The 20,495-nt window shown below is 41.7% G+C and overlaps 1 protein-coding gene across 2 annotated transcripts in view; it reads right to left on the bottom strand.

Moving 5' to 3' along the window:
• Nucleotides 1-15,180, bottom strand: part of ARHGAP24 (Rho GTPase activating protein 24) — a 225,589-nt gene extending 210,409 nt beyond the window's left edge. The window contains exon 1 of one of the 2 annotated variants that reach the window (XM_056359749.1): nt 15,042-15,180. The gene's annotated coding sequence lies outside the window, so the exon portion shown is untranslated. Of the gene's footprint in view, nt 1-9,802; nt 10,378-15,041 lie in introns of those variants that run through there. The other variant, XM_056359743.1, reaches the window with a different exon arrangement.
• Nucleotides 15,181-20,495: the final 5,315 nt, after the last annotated feature.

Here is a 20,495-nt window from a genome sequence, read left to right as displayed (position 1 = left end):
TCCTCGTGTAACATTCCCACATCTATCAACACTTCCCAATCTGTCTACAATTCAGCAGTCCAGCAGCACTATAAGGTAATCAGTCTGCAAGTGAAATTGGATCTATTCCCTGTGATACCTACCTGCCCACAGCAACACCTCAGTGACAACTGCCGGTTTTTCACATCCTCAGAAAAGAAACTGAAATATCACAAAGGCATGTCTCTCTGAAATCTCTCAGTAGTACTGTTTGTATCCCATCATTCCACTCTTTTCTCCCACCACTGCAATAGCGTGACCTTTTCATTGTTGTTTCATCATCCTGGGTTCATTCAGCATTTGGTGTAACAGCACAGCCTAGAAATTATTTCCTTTACTAGGTATTTCCACCAGGTTTTGTACAGTAATTTATCATGACTTACTGGACATCCAAGTAAGGTGCAAAATACTTACTGCATAATCATATTTAGACTAACAATATCTAATGTGTCCTTTTGGCTAAGGCATTATTTTCTAGTAGTCCCTATGAAAGTATGAAATGGCAAAACTCACGTTTCACAGCCTTCTTGTTCATGCTGGGAGATGAAGATCTCCAAAGCAGTGTCCCAGGGGTGATGCCATCAAATAACACGCAGACATCTGAAGGGAATCTCAGCATTTAGGATTTTATTTCTAATGCTAGCAGAGGATCACCCCTATGCCAAACTCCTGTTCTGCACTTTTCCAGTTGCCAAGGAAAGGTGTTGGGAGCTGTGTGAGCCTGTGTTGTACAGCAGTGCTAATGATGGCTTAATCTTGTTACATGATAAATAGTCTTGACGCTGAACGTGCCATGTGGTCCACACTCAGTTGGCTGCTTTAGTCCTTTCCTGGTGTCAGCCAAGAGCACTGTGAGCTTTGTGAGCCCAGCTGGTCAGCAGGAGCACAAGAAGTGCCCGTGGAAATTCAACGCATATTAAACAGGAAAGGACTCAACAGTCAACCACAAGATACTTTAAGTGCTGAGCAAAAGAAACTGTGCCAAGTTCCCCAATTTACAGTCATTATCACAGCTGCCCCCTGCTCCTTCCCAGAAGCTTCCCTCTCCCCTTACGCCTGGGAGAAGGCAGGATTTGAAGGAACTGATGTGGCTACTCCCACACAAAGACCCACAGACCACTGCAAAGGGCAGAGTCAACAACCATTTCTAAGTGTGGTAAAGCCTAGCAGTAACAGCTGACTAAACCAGGAGTCAAATCATCATGGCAAATGACCAGAATTGTTTGTAACATCAATGCTGAAACCTAGCAACTTCTTCAAAATCAGTAAAGTTATGAGAAATTAATTAATAGTTGGCTTATTACAGGACAGAATCATCACAGTGAAAATAAGGGTCCTACTGCAAGCATGTTTATTTAACGTCAGTTTTATTGTTGCCTTGGCGCTTCTTATAATACATGTAAAATATTCCTATGGTTAGGGACCCGGCTATCCTTTCACAACTGTCCACACATGACAAACAGGCCTGACAGGACAGGACCTCCCAATTCATTAGGCCCAGCTTCTGAAGCCCCATGGGAGCCAGCAACACAGTTACTTCAGATACTGAAAAAACACCATCAAAACAGCTATTTCAGTATTTCCCCTCACCCCCAACCCAGCAGTCCCAAGCCTACCCAGGAACTCCTTACTCTGTTAGAATTTTTTTTTTCCATCCCAGCACACTCATGGTCAGCCTACACAAATTTACTCCTGCATTATCACCCAAAATAGTTCTGTTCCCTTCCTGATGTTTACCGACCTGATGCATTTATGTGCAGAGATTAAGGCTGCTCTCTCATTTTCAGTGCAATACACAAAGACATTTTCTCTTAAGAAAGAGGTCTGAACCATGGCTGGTTAAGCCTAGGCAGCAGGCATCACACACATACCAGGTTACAAAGAAAACTAAACAACCCAAAAGCACCAGGTCTCTTTTGCTTATGGACAGATACATACTGTTTTTGTAAGCTTTCATTACTCAAAAACACTACTTACAGCATGCGTTCTTACAGTTTCTTGCTGCTTACTTAGTTGCCCCTCTCTCGAGAAAAACCCAACCCAACCTAAGAAAGCCTGCTGGCATCAAGACATAGATCTCTACTTCTACAAATATATGTTTTTTCTAAATATTATTTATTATACATTTATGGAGGATGAAGTTAACTGACTCCAGTCTGAGCCCTGTACTCTCCTCGGAGGCAAAGGGGTTTCAGCATCATGCCCCAAATGTTAATGTTTTACATTCCATTTAATTTATTGACTTCTGAATAATTTTTACTTGAACTGTATTTAAAACGGCACCTTCAAGAATTCCCACAGCCATATAATGGAACTGTATTTGCTTTTTTTAAAACGGTGAATAAACCTGTCTTACAGTGGATGCTGAATGATATTTGGCAACCCATATGAACAGAATTAGTCTCCAGTCTGGAAACCAGCTACCGACCTGGAGGGAGGGAAGGGTTGCTACTATGCTTTCATTCTGAAACTTCATTTTTAGCCACACTGCAAAACTCTGTCAGAACAAGCTTTTTGACCGGGATTTCTCCTATTCACTTCAAAACTCAGCACATTTTACATTGAAGTTACTGAGATCAAATTGATTTAGGTTCCAGCAATGCTATTAAGATCCCCAAAGATTCTGAACTCTCAAAGCCCATTTGCAAAGCTTTCTGAATACAGAGACTGAACAGGCTTTGTACTTGCAAACATAAAGTAAGAATTCACAATCCTTTTAAAACAAGGTACATCACTATCTCCAAACTACAAGTTATTGGAAGTTTTCTCGTTCTCCAGGCAGGCCCTTTAACATTTTTCCCTCAGTTCACTTGCTTTTTAGGAGAAATTAAAAAGACCAAATAAAAGAAACATCTGTGGGAACAGCTGCACAAATATTGCAGCTGCCAGAGATAAGATTTCTTTCTAGCATCCAAGATTTCTTGTTTTGTGTTTTGCAAGACCGCTTAGTAGTGGGTAACCACAGTGACTATCCATGCATCTGACATGTAATTTTGATCTCAATCACGGATAAGAGGTAAAAGCTCAACACAAACCCACCATAGAGACACACAAACACACACAACCAGAAAAAAATCAGAAACCCAAACCCTTGAAGGAAATGCCCAGAGGCACCACCATACAAAGGTTATACAGCAAATAAGCTGCTTGCTCTGACTTCTTGTGGACAATCAAAATACCAGGGTAAGTAATTTATAATTATAAGCAGATGTACAGCCCAGCTTTTTCACTGTTATCTCACATTTAACACCACCACTAAGACCCCAAATAACTCGGCACAATTTCCAAGACAATACTTTGGTAATTCGGCGATGATATCATTAAATAAATAGATTTCCAAAAGTCTGTCTTCATCTCCTAGATACATGTCTGTCTTCATATATTCGTCTTTGATTTGCAGCAATCTGTTGTGCTCCAATGGGAAGCATTAAGAATGAGTTTTATCGTACTCTGTGCTATATATTAGTAACTGTAATTCTTATTTCTCAGTCAAAGCCCAAGTAGGTATGATTAGCACTCTATTACAGTATTAATCAGCTGAAGTAGCCAGTTATAAATACATATGGCCATGATGGCCACAAGCTCTTGGAGCTATCATAGAATGCGCAGCTCCTCCAGACTTAGGGATTTACTGAAACTTTTTTTCCTCCTCCAAAATACTGAAAGAATTACCAGACATTTTGGCTGTGGAGGGCAGTCACCACATTTAGCTGATCCGCAGCGCAGGATCTGAAGAACAAGGAGCAGAGCTAACTGTCTGCAGCCTCTGCATCATTTTTCTTTCTCAACCAACTCAGGAGGGGCCTTAAGCATACTTTAAGTCACCCTTGACTGTAGTGCTCTCCCATTTGCTAAACAGTCATTTAGCACACTGGGACTGTCAGAGCAGGGTAGCGCTTCAGCTTCTTATTTTTTCACCTCTACAGTGCCAGCTGTCAAGCTGGGTATGTAGAGAAAGACTTTCTACTTAAATAAGCTCCAACATGCTTCAGGGGGTCTGCTCCGCTTGAAATCATGTGATCCACTCTTGTGATTCATTTTCTAAATACTCACCGTCTAAGATTGTGCATGCACGTGCCTACAGCACTACTTGGAAACAGGGTTGTAATCTTTAAAAATCAAAAGCACAAGAATTCATCACAACTTGCTTTGCAACATCAACTCTTATCCTTCCTTACAGCCACACACTTCCAACTGAAGAAGGCAAGCCTTCACGTATAGCAACAGCCTGCTGTAGTCATTCAGCTCCTTTCCATCAAGCCACAAACAGAATATCAAATTATTTTTTCCCCCTATAGAAGGAACATCCAAACAAAAGAGGGTCAAAACTGAACAAACAGATGGCTACAAGGGGATGGAAAGAGTCCACCCAGCCCAGCATCCTGTCTCTAACTGAGACTAAAGTAAAACCTCAGGGACAAGCAGGGTAACCCAGACAAGCATGCAACAATTTTTTTGGCTAGCTACCCTTAAAGCTGGATTTTCCCTTCACTAACCACAACATTTTCCAGCAAGCCCTTGTGCATCTTGATTACACTTTATTTGCATCTTGTGCACAGTACTATCTCCTTTCATTTGTTTTGAGCCTGCTGCTGTCACTCTTGGATACATCCTGGGATTCCTGTACTGGAAAATGAGGGAAGAACTGGCCTCTGCTCACCCTTTCCTTGCCACTCGTTAATGCAGTTCTCTCGGTCATTTCATCTCCAGGCTGAAAAGCTCCTTCCTGCTTCACTGTTTCTTGGATAGAAGCTGTGCTATGCCCTTGACTGTTCTTCTCACCCTTTTTTAAACCTTTTCCAGCTTAAGCTGCAAACTACTAGCACTTTCAGGCAGCCAGCAACTTCCCTGGTGTCACCACTATCCTCCTTCACATTTTTCTTCTCACAAAGGAGGATGTGGTAGCTGGGGGAGCTTAAAGAAACAGCTAGAAAGGCAGCCTAAGGAAAATCCAGGATGCTACCACTGGAGCTGAGGTCAGGTCATCTGAGTAAGAATTAACCAGAAGGCTACTTTCTCTGCCTACTGAAGGAGCACTTCACCTCCTTGCAAAACAGGGAAACACCTCAAAATATGGAAATAACCAACACACTTTGGCCCAGACCACACTAACGCAGGAAAAAACATGTTTGGTTCTCCCAGTTAGTGACCTAGAGGGATCATACTGCCCTCAAGATACAGACAAACTTCTGGGTTTTTGCGTTTTACTTTTTATAACACTTCATGATTGTTCAATTTGGCAGGCCAAGAATATCAGCCCAATTAAAATTTAAACTGCTCTAAAAGCAAAGACACATGTAGTAAAAAGACAACAGGACACACCAGTTAAATTTTGGAAGCAACAGACGTGCAAGATGTCTTCACTAAAGATCTACTAATCATAATTGCTATTATACAAAATTGAACAGAATTAAATATAGGAAAATGAATGTTATTTCATGACAAGAAACTGTATAAACATTGCCAAGGAATTCAAGACTTGTTGCTAAATTTTGTCTCATTGAGCCATAGAGAATGAAAGCCCCTCCAAACTAACCAGTACAACAGTAAACAATGCAAGTTTGTTAAAATCACTGAGCTTGTGTGCTCCTTCAAGGCCTCTGGCTTGGTAGAGCATGACACTTTCATTAGGAAAGTCCAATGAAACAAGAGCTGAGCCAGCCAGACAAAATTTATTCAAACAGTTAACAGATAAGTCAAAAACCATGACTGTAAAAAAAAAAAAAAAAGCATCATACTGCAGGTGGTTTCTAGTCTCAGGGGATCTTATTTCACAGTTTAGCCAATGACTTGGAAGAAAATTTTTTTTTTAAAAAAGATCATGAGTTAAAAACTGTGCAGGTGACAAGTACAAAGGAAGCCGTTAATTGCAAAGAGGAAATGTGACTAACAGACAGCTGTTTGTGCACCAGCCCATGTGTTCTTGCTCAGCAGACACACAAATTGTGAAGAACTGACAGCACCTGAGAGCATCCTCCTGAAGAAAGAACCAAGGTCCCTGTTCAACACAACAGCCCCATCTCTACTGACATCACAAGACTATTTAACAAGGAAAAAGACAGTATAAAATCATTGTGTCTCTGGGTTTCGCAGGACTACACCCTAAGTATTACCTCCAGCGCTGGTAAACATCTAGAAGCATTCTGGAAAACTGGAAACCATTTATTAAAAGGCTGGAATCACTAAAGAATGGGAGAACATAATGAAGGAACTCTGTTTTCTGCTTTTACAAACAGAAAGTAAAGAACAATAGTAACTCTAGAAGGAGCAGAAATTTGTATTGAGAAGGCTATTAAACGTACAAAAAGCTAATAACAACCAGAGCTAACAAAGCTGGTAGTTAAAGACAGTGAAATAAAACAAGCAGTAAAGCACATAATTTAAGACTGATGATAATTACACCAAGTGAATATACTGCAGAGCACTGAGAGTTCATCAAGTGACTTTCTGTTAGCAAAACAGGATAATTTTCAAAAATAAATGACCTAGCTTATAAATGGGACCTAATCAAGGACCCTTATGTTTCACATTTGATTCGTAATCAAATACAAAATAAATTTACAGCTTCACTCCAGTCCTTAGCATCCACACTCTGATCACAAAAATGTAACTGGCAAAATGCTGAAGTAGGAGGAGTCGGGAAAAGTACAAGAAGCTGCAGAATAGGAAGGAGTTTCTCTGCATGGAGCTCCTCACATCAAGATCTGCCACCTAGACAAGCTGCCACAGCCAGCTTGCTAACCAAAAGTCACTTCATAAACTCAATGCTTGCAGGCACATCCTGGATGTACCTATTGAAAGTGAAGACAACAAAACCATGAGGCTTGGCAAGCACCAGCTGCTGGCTGTCCTAGCAAGGTTGGGACACCACAAGAACCAAAGCGAGCTGCTTCCTAACACTATCCAGCTGCTTCTGGGAGCTCATGCACAGTGCCATGGCAAGGCAGCCTGGCTCCTGGCTCCCACAGTACTGCTGCCACCAAAGGCTGTGTGCCCTCCCCACTGCTATAAGGCTGGGATTTCAGCATCATTTGATTACATCTCTACAGATTAAGGATCTTTATCTGTCTCAGCACAGGACTTGAAGTCTGCTATGCTGCTGAAGCTGACATACACCCATCTTTGAGATGCCTGGTATTTTCATACCCTTTTCATTGCTATAGAACTGAGCCACCTTTTCTCCTCCAATTTAAAAAAAAAAAAAGGCAATTAATCAACGTTTTCTAAATAAATGCAGGCAACAACTATAAAAAAATATCTAACTTGAAATCATTGCTTTTAGCATAATAACAGAAACCAACATAGACCAAATCTTACCACTAGTACTTTCTGCAGTCTTACATGTAGGATGAGAATCTAAGCTGGAAATTTAGCCTCTTTTATCTTTTTAAGTTTCTGTTCCTCCCAAGACTAGCAGTGGAGTAACAAGTTTCATAGAAAGCTGTGTGTTTCACTATCATCCAACATTATCGGCCACTCGTCTTAACCTGGAGTCCTCCACATTACAGAAAGTCAAGGTCCAGACAGTGAATGAAGAAACCCTATATACCAGCTATTCTCCTTCAGTGTTTTTCTTGTTTTAGAATGCCAACATAAAACCTTTTCTTTTTCTTCCTGGCTGAAAGCTAACATACAGTTCATTCACCTGCAAGACAGTTTACAACACCAATGCCACCCCAATATTATAGTGTCGCACTCTGTTCCAGAAGGTTATTTTTAAAAAAAAAAAACACCTGTCAAGCATTCCCTCTGTCCAATATAGATAAAGCAAGTAAGTAATAGCTCCAGGAATAAAGCATACTTCCAAAGGCCATCAGGTCACAATAAAAACCAAACAGCCTGCAGAGAAGACAGCTAAAGGTAATATAGGATGCAAATCACTTCAAACTACCCACTGTGAATTTCAGCTCCTTCCCTTCCCCCCCAAGCCGGTGTGTTTAAAAAAAAACAGATATTGAATCAAGCAGCAAGAGATGAAAAGGTCCTAAGAGAGGCCTGTGTACAATAGCTGCACATGGAGCTCGAAGGAGTTTTCTCTATTCTAGTTACTTCTGAAGACATGACCTTATCAGAAGTTCAAACTATTACTTGTGAGGCAATTTCCTTTAAGGGATCTTCATTTCTAGCTTTCTTAACTCCATCTTATGAAAACTAAACCTAGCTATAGGACCACTAATAAAAGCGATCTTTACACACCAGCCTGCATGCAAACACAGGAGAGTCTTTAAAGGAATAACCCACAGGCTCCCTCTCACTTGCACACAGAAGTGCTTTGCCATACAGTGCGAAGAAGTGGTGTCTTCCACACAGAATCATGTTGCTAGCAGAGTTTTCTACATGGCTTTATTTTTTATTTTTTTTTACTTACTGTGGGCCTTTCTTTTTTCCCTTGGGTGGGCAAACTATTTATTCCAAACTAAACTTACTTAATTTCATTAAGAATGAAAACCAAGTAAAGAACAAGAGAAGGAAAAAAGCAGCTGAGAGACAGGACAACAATCAAAGAAGAGGCAGACAAATAAGTTTAGGCACCATGCACAAAGAAACACGAGTTCGAAGCACATTTATTTTTAACACAAGTCACTGTATCACGTACTAGAAGATGCCTTTTGCAATAACATAACCTGCCACAACATGAAAATTTCATGGGACTGGAAACAAAGCACTTGACTCTCACTCGCTTTTCTCTACCTCTGCTTTTAACTCTACATGTCTTCTTGTGAGTATGAGGTGCCACTTCAATGATTTTTAGCTAGGACTGGATGCTTTGCCCCTTGTATTAATAAAAAACCCTCGCTTATTTCTTACCTCACAGGAAATTCTTTTTCCCCGAATGTACAAAAGTTATTGTCACCTTCCAGGTACAGAACTACTCTGCAACAGAAAAACTTAACCTAACAGCATCTTAATACCTGCTGATCTAATAAGAGCTTTCACCTTCTCCCAGCACCCATGCTACTTAACACAGACAAACAGAATTCAGATTAGACAAATTCAGTGTTATGAACTCACTATGCTACACAGGGAACTAAATTGGTTTCTTGTTTCTACCTATACAGGACAAGGGTACCTATCTAAAAATACCCTGCTGTTTTTTTCCAGTCATCTGTTGTAAAAATGTTTCTAACATCATCAAACATGAATTACTTACTATTGCTGACACTGCTGAAAAAAGAAAACCCCCAAACTGACAACATACGTTCATGTTACTACTATGAAAGATAGAGAGATACATACAAGCCCAACAGAGGGGAAAAAAGGGGAAGCCAATTACTCCATTAAAAAGAAATCCACTCAGTAGCTCAAAAATCCACTGAAGACTCTCAAACTCTTTTGTGATTACTATCAGTGTCCTTGCTGTCGAGTCTGTCCCAGTGAGAACCTTGATTCTGAAAGCCTGCTACAGATATTTGTGTACGAGGAGGAAGATTTTAAGACAACCATCACAAATTCGAAGATGAACACTAACATGGAGATTGCAGAAAGCACAAAGGGCTTTTAGTTATATTTAAGCTAACAAGTAGTCAGATGACACATACTCTGCTTGTACCCCTGAAACCAACAAAAAGGAATCCCGTTACAAAGTATTTGACATTGTTAGGAAATAACAGCACACACCACCACTTCGAGATGCCCACACACACACACACCCTCCAGCAGGCAAGACCAGCCGTAACACTCACAGACAGCTGCTGCCACTGCTTCCTGGTCTGCAGCAATTACTCGTCCTGCAAAGACCACACGGTTTTGTCACCAAGAGAAAAATCACAGCGATGCTACCTACCCGGGTTTTAGCTGCAGCGCTGACCCAGTCCAGCGAGAGCTCCGGAACTGCCCCAGACCAGGACTCCTACCTTCCACAGGCAGGGTCAATATTCTCACCCATAAACACGGTGGCTTCTTGAGACAAATTCGGAAAGAGTGACAGCTTGTTTCAGCTTGACTGCACTCCGAAGTTTCTTTTCCTTCCCCCTCTCTCAGCCGCTCAGCCGATCCGCGCACACCCAAGGCTACCGCCACCACACAGCAGCTCTGCGCTCCCCACCGTACGTCCTCCAGAAATCCCAGCTGGCGCACGAGGAGGAGCAGCCCAAGAAGTTAAAAAGAGTGGCTGTGTGTGTATGAATGTGTAAATATACAGTACGAGAGGCTGGAACGGCCTCCCAGGGCCAGCCCGCAGACACAGCCCCGCGTTTCAGATTTCATTGGCAGCTGGCAGCTCTGGAGCGCGCCAGCGGCACTGCTGTAGCGCCGGGGAGGAATCCGGCCCCCTTCCCAGACATCTCTGGAAATCCCAGCGACACGGCACCCGCCTCCCCGACAGTGCCTGGAGACCCTCCGTGAGCTGCTTCACCATGCTGCTGGTGCTGCGGAGCGGGGTCTGCGCTCTCAGGGGTAGGACACAGCCGCGCTACGCACTGCGATTCCTCTCAGCGCTACCATGCGCTTCTGCCAGAGACCTTACACGAGCAGCCGCAGCAGCAGCAACTCGATCGTGCCCTTGGGGCAAGGGGCTCCTCTCCTGCTGCATACGGCCACCAACTGACAGAGACACCCTGTGACCCTACACAGATGTTTGCTGCCGCCCACCTCCTTTTTTATTTTCGCCTGTGATGCCTCTTCAGTCAACCAGACACACTCTTAAGTGGTCTTGACTCATCTACTTTCAACAGCCTGCCTCTCTGCGACTGGGTACGATGGTCTGTTTAAGTGGGACTAAGGATTTTACCTTGGGTGGACCTGACAGAGGTCTCCGTGGAACCTGCACAAGGTCTGCATGCCTCTTCCCGCAGGCCCAGCCCCAACTCAGTCACACAGCAGAAATCAGGATGGGAGTTATGATGGGAACCGCAGCTGTAATTGGGTTTCAGGAGCCGCTGTTCCCTCTCTGAATAGCATGACTGTCGTCTGTTCCCGGGTGACTCAGTGAGCGTGAGGCTGCACTCTTCCCCACACTTGGTGCAAGTAATGATGTGTATCCTCTGTCCTCCCTCCCACCACCTCACTCCAGCACATCAGATGCCACAGTACTGGTTTTAGGTGGAAAAACAACCTCTCTTGGAAAATATTAATTGCCCTGTGTTACTGGTCACATCTTTCAGATCCCCATCAGGAGAAAAAGCAGCAGTCTCTAATACTATACCACAATGAGGTTATAAGAAAAAATTACTACTAATAATAGCTGAAAACAGCACAACAGTACACTTTTACACCCAGTTTCCGCATACTGTACACACTTAAGAAAAAAAACCCTGCCCATTTTCAGCTACACATACCAGCCACGTGGTGTTCCTCTAATGACTGGAGCTGGCAAATCTGTAGAAGCTGGAAAAGTGTTTTGCATGACCTAGAATCTCAGCATCTGATGAGTATGCAGTTTGGACAGACCTAGACACACTTCCACCGACTTCCCTCCCATGACCCACTTCTCAGAATTCTGCATTTGCTGGTTCCAGCTCCACCCAATGTGACAGCACTAAAAACTCCTGAGTACTACAAGACATAGTTACAGCCTTTTGCAAGCAATCAGTTTAACAAATTCCTCAGGTCTATGAAGTTTTTCAATAGATGAGGTCTGAAGAACATTTACATACTGTTAACATATGACATGTTATAGCTTGCAGCAGTGATAATGGGATACCACTGCACTGGAGCAGCTTCTGCTTTTAACGGGGGTGGGGGTAGGGTGGAATAATAATAAAAAAAATCATTCAACTGCCTGGTTATTCACAGTTCATCAAATCTCTGAACTCTGCCTCTCACTAATACTGCAAGAAGGGTTGAGGCCTGCAGCAGCCAGCCCAGATATCAGCACATGAAGGGGAATACACCCAAGACACCTTCCTCACTTTCCCAGTCTGTCATGAGAATAGTCAGCCAGAAAAAAGAACTATGCAAGCCACTCAGCCCAAGGGCTGGTTCCCACTCCTGTCCCTGGAAAACAAGTCCGCAGAGATAAAACAAGGAGAAGGCAGAGCAAAACCATTCCCATCATCTCTCTGCCAAATTCAGAGATGAGGCCAACAGAGGTCCTCAGCATCAGGGACAGCATGCTGCACCTCGCTAAAATGCAGCTTGTCCCAACAACCACGCCAGTTTGAAGAAACACTAAGTCTTGCTGCCACTACACCAGTGTAATTTTTTTTCCCTCCAAGAGTAAACAGAGTATACAGATACACGGCTGCTCAAGAAGAGAAAGTAAACATGCACAAACTTTAGACAGCAAAGAGGAGAACACAATTAAACACATGCACAGCAGGATACCTGTGCTGGCCTTCGGTCTGGTTAGCTGCCAAAGGCAGGCTCACAAGGAGAACAGCCAGAATGACATACTAGAAAAAACATTTTTTAATGGGCTGGAAAGCCTTCCACCATCAAGGACCATGCCTGCTCTGATGAGGTGCCTGTACATATGGGAGCCTCACTTTATGCATCACAGTAATCGACACTATATAAAAACTTAACGCAGGCACTTCTGTAACTTTCGTCTCCGCAGCTCCGTGCCTTTATTTGAACAACAGCCATATTAACACACAAGACCTCTTGTTTAAATTATAGGAAATTACTGTTCTGTTACTGTACTGTTCTCTTAAGAGAGAAGTAACCCCAGGGAAATTTCCAGCTACCAGAGAGAAAGGAGAGTGGCACAATGTACTTCCTAAGCACAGAGACACACAGGAAGCAAGCTGCAGGGCAGACTGGAACTGCTGGCTGCAGCAGTGGGCACACGCAGACCCCCTGGTCCTGCGCCAGAACTGCTCACACACAGCAGAAAGCTCACAGCCTTGGGCCCGCAACATGGGTGCTTTCAAAAACTGAGCTGCAAAGCCACTCATATCCTTGAAGAACCGCACATTTGAAGTCTGGCTATTAATACATAATTACAACAATAACAATGAGGAGACCTTTTGAAGTCAGATTTCCTTCCTTCTCTTATTGGTGGCCCTTTGCTACTGTTCTTTCTCTCTGCAGCAGTCATGGTTTGCTAGCTGATATCCTTTTCAAGCTGAGTTTCAGAACATAAAACAATTCATATTTGCAGCTTTATGGGCTCATCTGCAAGACACATTAAAACTCTTCACCCCATCTTGTGTTTTCTGTGTGTACATCATCAGTAACATTACTCATTCATTATCTACATCAGCGAAGGGCCAGCAGGACCAGATCTGTAACTGGAAATGGTTTACCCAACTCCATGCAATACACCACTAAGACTAAGAAAAGCCTGGGCTGGTGCTGGTAGGTACCCAGCTAGTTTTCCTTGCCAAGACTGCTCCTATCTAACTTCTTGGATATCTTACCTGAGCAGACTGGGACACAAAGACTTGACCTTTGCGTAGCAGGGAATTATAATTTTGAATCTTTCTGTGTGGAAGAAAAACATGATGGTTTTTTTCAAAACATCTAATGGGACAAACCCGATACACTGTACCAAGCAATCAAACAAATGGGAAGGATGAAAACTGCATTTGCATGGGACAGAGTGAGTCTGCTCAGGCACGGCATACCCATGGGCAAGTGCAGGCAGTTCCAAAGATAACTCTACACCTCTGGACAAACATGCTCCTTTTGCAAGTGGGGTCACTTAGCTGGGGGTCATGGAGTACCTTAGCCAAGTTCCCTCTTCCCTGCTCATCTTATGTAGAAATGGATCTGTAATTACTACCACCACTGAACTATTTACAGTCCACTACTAAGCCTCTTGCCCTTAAAGCCTTTTATACCAGTGGAAGCAGCAAACTGACTTTGTTGCTCTGTGCAGAGCCTCACCTTCTCACCTCATCACTGCAGAAGGCATAACAGGTTATTTGTTTAAAATCTACTGCTAAAGTTAACCGTGTGACTGTTAACACCTGAAGATACACACTGAAAAGTTTTGCCCCACAGGATGCCAAACAACAACAACAAAAAATAATTTCATTCAGTAAGTCAGACTTATTTTGCAAGCATTTTCTGATCTAGCAAGAGGGGGTCTGCACAGCTTGTGGACTTCATAGAGTATACACAGAAGCCTCACTCTTTATGTGTTCATGTGCGTATATACACAGTCTTTGTAACAGGGCTTCTCTGCAGGCATCACTACTGTCTGGTGAACAAACTGGACAAGTGTATAAAAAAAACAGGAAAAAACACTTTTTTCAATATAACTAAACCCTGAAGGCATCTGCTGCCCCTGCAGTTTCTGTTGGCTAGTACTGATGGAGAAGGTGGTACTGAATTCACTACACATTTTGGGAAATATCTTCTCATCCTATTCGCAGCGGTTATGTTGTGCAATAGAGCAGGCTGGATAGTCACTTCCCATATTCAGTTTCATGGAAATCAGTTCACCTTAACCCTTAACCCACTTTACAGATGAAATCTGTCTTACCTCCCCAGTGTCTGGAGTATTTTGGAAGATGTACAATTTTTAAACACTACTGTTCCAACATTTGTTGGCTATTTTTGAGTACTGGCTCACCACTGTTTCCTTCATTCATCCAATATTACAGTCAATAATATTACAGTCAATATTACAGTCAAAAAGAACTGGGATATAATATAGCAGGTTGCAGCAAAATCTAAAGCCACAAGGTAGAAAACACAACCACAGCTCGCTGAATAAATATCGTTCTATATCATTAGTCCCCAGCAAGAAAAGGACAAGCCACACTCAGAATTAATTGACGAAACCTAGAAAAGTGGCTTAAATCTTTACTGTTTCCATAGGGACAGATTCTGCAAGATGTTTCACAAATTAGTCAAGCTACTTACACTAATAGCCCTAAATCAGAGACATGAAAGTGCTCAAAGACAGGGCCAAAACCTGACACATCTGAAAAAGGATTGAAAACTGTAGGTAATCTTCCCTACACACACAGGAGACTTCTAGTCATAGTCATCAGGAATGTTTTGATAATCTGTGCATCTTCAAATCTATGAAATCTAGTTGTCCAGCTGGGAATCATTTTATCTCAGAGAACCCACAGACATACAGCCACTTTCACATCCACTTCTCTCAACTGCAGCAAGATATTACTCACCAGTTTGTAGACTTTCTGCTTTCTGTGCCTTACAACTTCTTCCAGCCCTGTGCTCGGCAACTGAACCTCACACACAACTTTTAGTTGCACTCAGCAACATAATTCTTAACCACATGTTCTGTTTTCCAGTCTAGACAACTGGGACTAACGTAAGACAATTAAGATCTGCATGGCATACATCAAGTCACATGGGAGAACCATAATACCAAATTTTTTAAATAATTTACATCATTTCCCTCTTCCTTTCTGTGCAAGTGCTCAGAATAATCTAGTGTTTAGGTTGGAGGTCAGTATTCAGCAGAGAATTTCTCCTCCTCTTATAAGAGCCCAAACAATTTTATCTAGTCTACTTCCTCCAAGTCCAGATTGTTGAGTCTAGAGTTGCACTAAAACCTTACAAAAAACAAAACAAGGTTTTCCTGGACACACACAGAAGGAAGCTGATTCAACTGTATTCTGACTGAGGAAAAGATGATCACCCATCTAATACATGCTTCAAATTATATTAATTCTTTAGAAATTGAAAAGTGTCAGAAGACACAGAAAAAAGCTTCAGTAGATATAGTGATGATTTATGGTGTGACAGATCAATGCACAAAATGTAGAAACAAGACAACCAGGTACATCAACAGAAACCTTTAAAACTAATGTTTTTATTTAAGCACTCATTGACTACAAGATTTGACTTTTTCACAAGGCTGTTGCCAGGATCTCACGTTAGATGTCATTTTGATCTTGGCTTTGATTTCCTAAACATCCTCCAATATTGCTCCAAGATTACTCTGGAAGTAGCCCTTACTAATATGAACATACTATTCTTTCCCAGCCATTAAGCAAATTTCTCCTGGAATTACAGGACAGGCAGAAGGTAACTGACCTTGTGTCTTTGGTCAGAAGCAGAGAACACAAGCATATGTGTTCCTACGAGGAATGGCAGCAGGTAGGAAGGAATGTAATTAAAAATCCCCTCCCTAATGTAGCCATTCCAACAGTGAATCTTAATTTACCATTAAACATCAAAGTTCAAATCAGCAAATTCTGGATCCTATTTGCACAGGACAGCTTAGAACAGAACATTTTACCTCTGTTCCTTTCTATATAGAGAGCAAAACCTTCAAATACAGATATAGCATGGGTTTTCTTCACAGTTTGACAATGGACATGTCAGAGAGTCCTTAGCGACATTCAAAAATAATGTTGGTTCCTTTTAAACACTTAAACCCTCCAGAGAATGGGATCTTTGTAGAAGCTGACATTCACATGGGGGGGGGGGGGGGGGGGGGGGGAGGGGAAAAAAAAAGCCAGCTTTTTAGCCTGTCCCTCTTGGGAACACTGACCCTGCAAGAAAAAAAAAAATTCTTCCCCTTAAAAATTAACATCTACGCTTACATTCTGCAATACATTACATAAAACTCCTCAGCTGTCTATTTAGCAGCTGCAGCAGCCTAGCTGAAATTAGCAAAACCAAAAATATTACATCAGGGTTTATTTTGGTGATACACTTAAAATGTATATACACAAGAATGCAAGCAGAACTTAAAAGTATAGTTATGTTCCTGCTAACCGGTGTTTAAATGCATAGTTTCCCCACCTTCACATAGATGTAGACTGTGAGCTACTCCACTTTCATAAGCAACATACCAGCTTAAGCAGTAGAAAAAAAAACCTCAAGCTGTAAGAGCTCAGAGGATATCACCACTGGCCAAGCAATCTTCTCAGGTCACTAGGAAGTAAAAGTTATTTATCAACAGTAAACAGGAGCTCCAGTTTACATTGCCTCTCAAGAGGCTGGATGGAAAAACAGAAACATCCATCCCATAAAGCAGCAGTAAATTTTCAAAGAAAAAACAGCACCCCACAGTGAACCTGATCGCAGGAATAAATGCATCCAATGCAAAGAATTTAACACAGTTAAGTCAACAGGTAAAGAACTCAGAAAACCCTCAACAATAAATTTATGTGTCACTGTGCCTGTATTTCACAGTCTCCTTGACTTCTACTGAGCTGTCTGCACGCCCTGTCTGGAGGGCACTAATTCACCTAACTGTCAAGGATCATCTCCAAGCTGAAATATGAGAACACCACAGAGAACATCCTCCTGGGGTGACATTGTACTCCTTTCTATGCTTTCTGGTAAAAACCAGCTTTTACAGCAAGTGCACAGGTACAGTTATTGCACAAGGCACAATTTGTGTCCATTTAAAAATCCCCAAGTCCTAATCTATCACAGCAATGACTTCTGCTGACATCTGCAGCAAAACATTGCCCTCTGAGTCAGTTGCTGTTGTGGTACATCAGTAAAGAACAAGCATAGAGGGGCAGGAAATCTCTCAAATGGCTTTCATTAGGAAATGTCTCTAATTTTTAGCTGAGAAAATGAACACAACTGTTGCATTCTATTTTACCCTGGTGGCACATGAAAAGGAGGAATCTAACAGAATCAATGTTTAACATTGACACAGATTCCCCAAGGGCAGTCCTGACCTGTTGGACTGCAGCTCTGCAGGGTGACAAACCTCATCATATGAGCTACATCATTTAAGATGCACATTGATTAGCTACATTAAAGATGCAAATGGAAAGAGAGGTAGAGACTAACATGATGAGATCACAACAAAAGAACAAGGGAGCAAAAACTAAACATGACTGTTACAATTTGTCCACAGAACACACTTGCATGAGACAACAGGCTTAGTCACTAGGGACAAATCAGAAATTCTGGTTTTGAAGACTCATATAAGACAATAAAACCTCCACATATAGCATTTCTTGTCAGCTTTCATTACTGAGCAAATGTAAGCAAGGATGATGGAAACAAATGACTGTTCCATATCACTGCAGGTTTATTTTTAAAAAAATGCAAAGAGGACCTCTAAAATGCCTTGAATTCATTCAGTGAAGTTACTGTGTCAAGACTGCTACTATCAGGATTTGCACAATGCCTTAAAAACTGAGCATACCGTTTCCCAGATCATGCTAATCTCATTTTTTTCACAGACCTTCTTCCAGATACAAGTATCCTTTCCAGTCTTATCTCACTATATCACTATGTAATAGCAATTGTCACAGGTTAGGTGCCATGAATATACAATACCTGCATGAAATCTAGACCTCCTATCACCAACACATTGTATGCCAGGGGAACCTCACTCATTTTCAAAGAGCTTTGGTAAAGCCACAGGCAATCTGTTTGCAGGACGTTGCCTGCAAAATCTATACTGTAGTAACTTAAGTGCGTTCCTGGAATATCCACATATGCATGCAGGCTACATCAGAGGCTATTAACATCCACTAATCTTACTACTGCAACAAACATTTCCAGATAAATTCATCATTGCCTACCCCTCTCAACAGCCTACCCTGTCAGTGTGCCATGGACTAATACATCAAAGCATTTTAATATTACTGATCTGCATTTATAGTGGACAATATTTGTTCATTTCCTCAAAATTCTTCTAGGAAACTCACCAGCTTTTTGTTACTTTTATGAACGCATTCTTATTACCCTAGCACTGAAAATGCTTTTATTAAGGCTGCAGTTGCATTCCATCATTTTGCTTTTTAAAATTTTATTTTACTGGTGATATCACTAAATGCCTGGGATTCTTTCAACTGTGTATTAAGGCATATCTCTGCAGTTAGTTACTTAGACACCCACAACAAAAATGGTTAAGAAGTGTTCAGTGCCTCACCAATGTTACTGATCACTTGGACTCCGTTATCTACTGTTTCCCTTCAGCTGTGACCCTGGCTAGATGAAAATGAAATAAAAGTTCGAATTGTTAAAGCTCAGATGCCTTTTACTAGTGATGTGTTTGCTTTCTAGAAAGTCTCACTAACAGTTCTATCTGCACTTCAGCTTTAATGCACGATACATTATTTCTCAGTACTGTAAATGAGGTCTTACTGTGTCCATTATATGATGCTGACCTAAACTAGAAGAGTAAAGCCTAAAAAGAAAATCAGAAAAGATGAAATGCAACCCCACTCATATTTGCTGATTGCTAATCCTGACTACTGTCATTACATTTTCACTATAAACTTGGTTATACTTTGAGTACTAAGAACCTGAGCTCTCAGAGCTGCAGTGGTGTTTGCCATCATGCGTTTCACATGAACTGGAGATAAGGAAAACCAGAGTGCTACTTCAGTCTAGCAGTAGCATAGTACAGCTATCTTGATGGCTCATTGTACAGCTCTGCCTAACTGCAAGAGAAAACCTTCTCGTGTTTGGACACTATGAAGATTGACAGTTAAGAAATATGATACCCATAACTTCCCAAACTCATTAGCATAGCATCTTCCTACAAGAGTTTCTGCAGGTATGTTTGCTCTGCTATGTTTGTCCCCTTTTTCTCTGAAAACAGCATTCAGAAAGGCACCAAGAACAACTAGTGAGATCACATGGATTTAAAGAAGATAGATTGCACACGCTCCTCGTTATTGCTCTGCAGTAAGTCAGCTATGAGCTCTTAAAGGATGACCAGAGATTTTGGGGATAAGCACAAACTATTTGCTGCACTGTAGCACAGAGCTGGGAGCTACAACACACACAGCTACCGCTCCCTGCTTCATCTGGAGAATCAGTTGAGTTTTTAAGCACCAACTGACAGCTGCTTAACATTTACTCTGCTCCACTATTTGCTTTGGGAGCTTTCAGGATCCTCCAATTAAGCTCTTCAAATTCCAATGGGGGATTCAAGTGACAAACAGTTCTAGCAAGAGACTCAATACTAAAAGAAAACACAGCAGTCCAAAGTCCTTTCTCTTCCATTCTTTTGGATGCATCCTGAGGCATAACTGACAGACAATACTCCATCTCAAACAGTAGCACTTAACTTCAAAATATTAGAGAGCTCTTGAGCCATTTAACAGCACAGCAAAATAAGGCTTTTATCTTCATAGTCCAAAAGCCCCATTTGCCACCCTGCATACTTCTTTTTGATCAAACATAAATTGGGACCTCTTTCTGGTATCCCATACATGAAGGCCACTCTAGCATCTGTCTATTCTTCTCCCACATACAAGCTCTTTCCAAGGCTATTCAATTGACTGAGAGTGCTTCCGCTATGTATTTTATGCCTTCCAGGTGCTTAATAAAAGTCTTTCAACAGAAAAAAAACTTCAACTAGCTCTTGGGCTTCTCTCTTGCAATGTCATTGTCATCTGTTCTTCCTCCCCCTAAAACTCTATGGATATTACCCTCTTCAACAAGACCTTTCTTTTACCCAGGAAGAACCCTGCCCACAGGAACAGGATTTTTACATCTGAATATTTTAAAGCATCTCTATTATGCTTGCCACAGAGCTCCATCTTAAACTCTTGTCACAGCTTCCCCAACATTATGCAAAACAGATACAGTGAATGGAGGTGATGCCATGAGTGGAGACTGCATGGAATCAGATACTTAAATAAAGCAACATAATTGGATACCTAATCATAGCAATAAAGGGT

Source organism: Falco biarmicus, chromosome 1 (genome assembly GCF_023638135.1).
Source record: "Falco biarmicus isolate bFalBia1 chromosome 1, bFalBia1.pri, whole genome shotgun sequence".
NCBI classification, from domain to species: Eukaryota; Metazoa; Chordata; class Aves; order Falconiformes; family Falconidae; genus Falco; species Falco biarmicus.
This window is presented reverse-complemented; position numbering and strand designations above follow the sequence as displayed.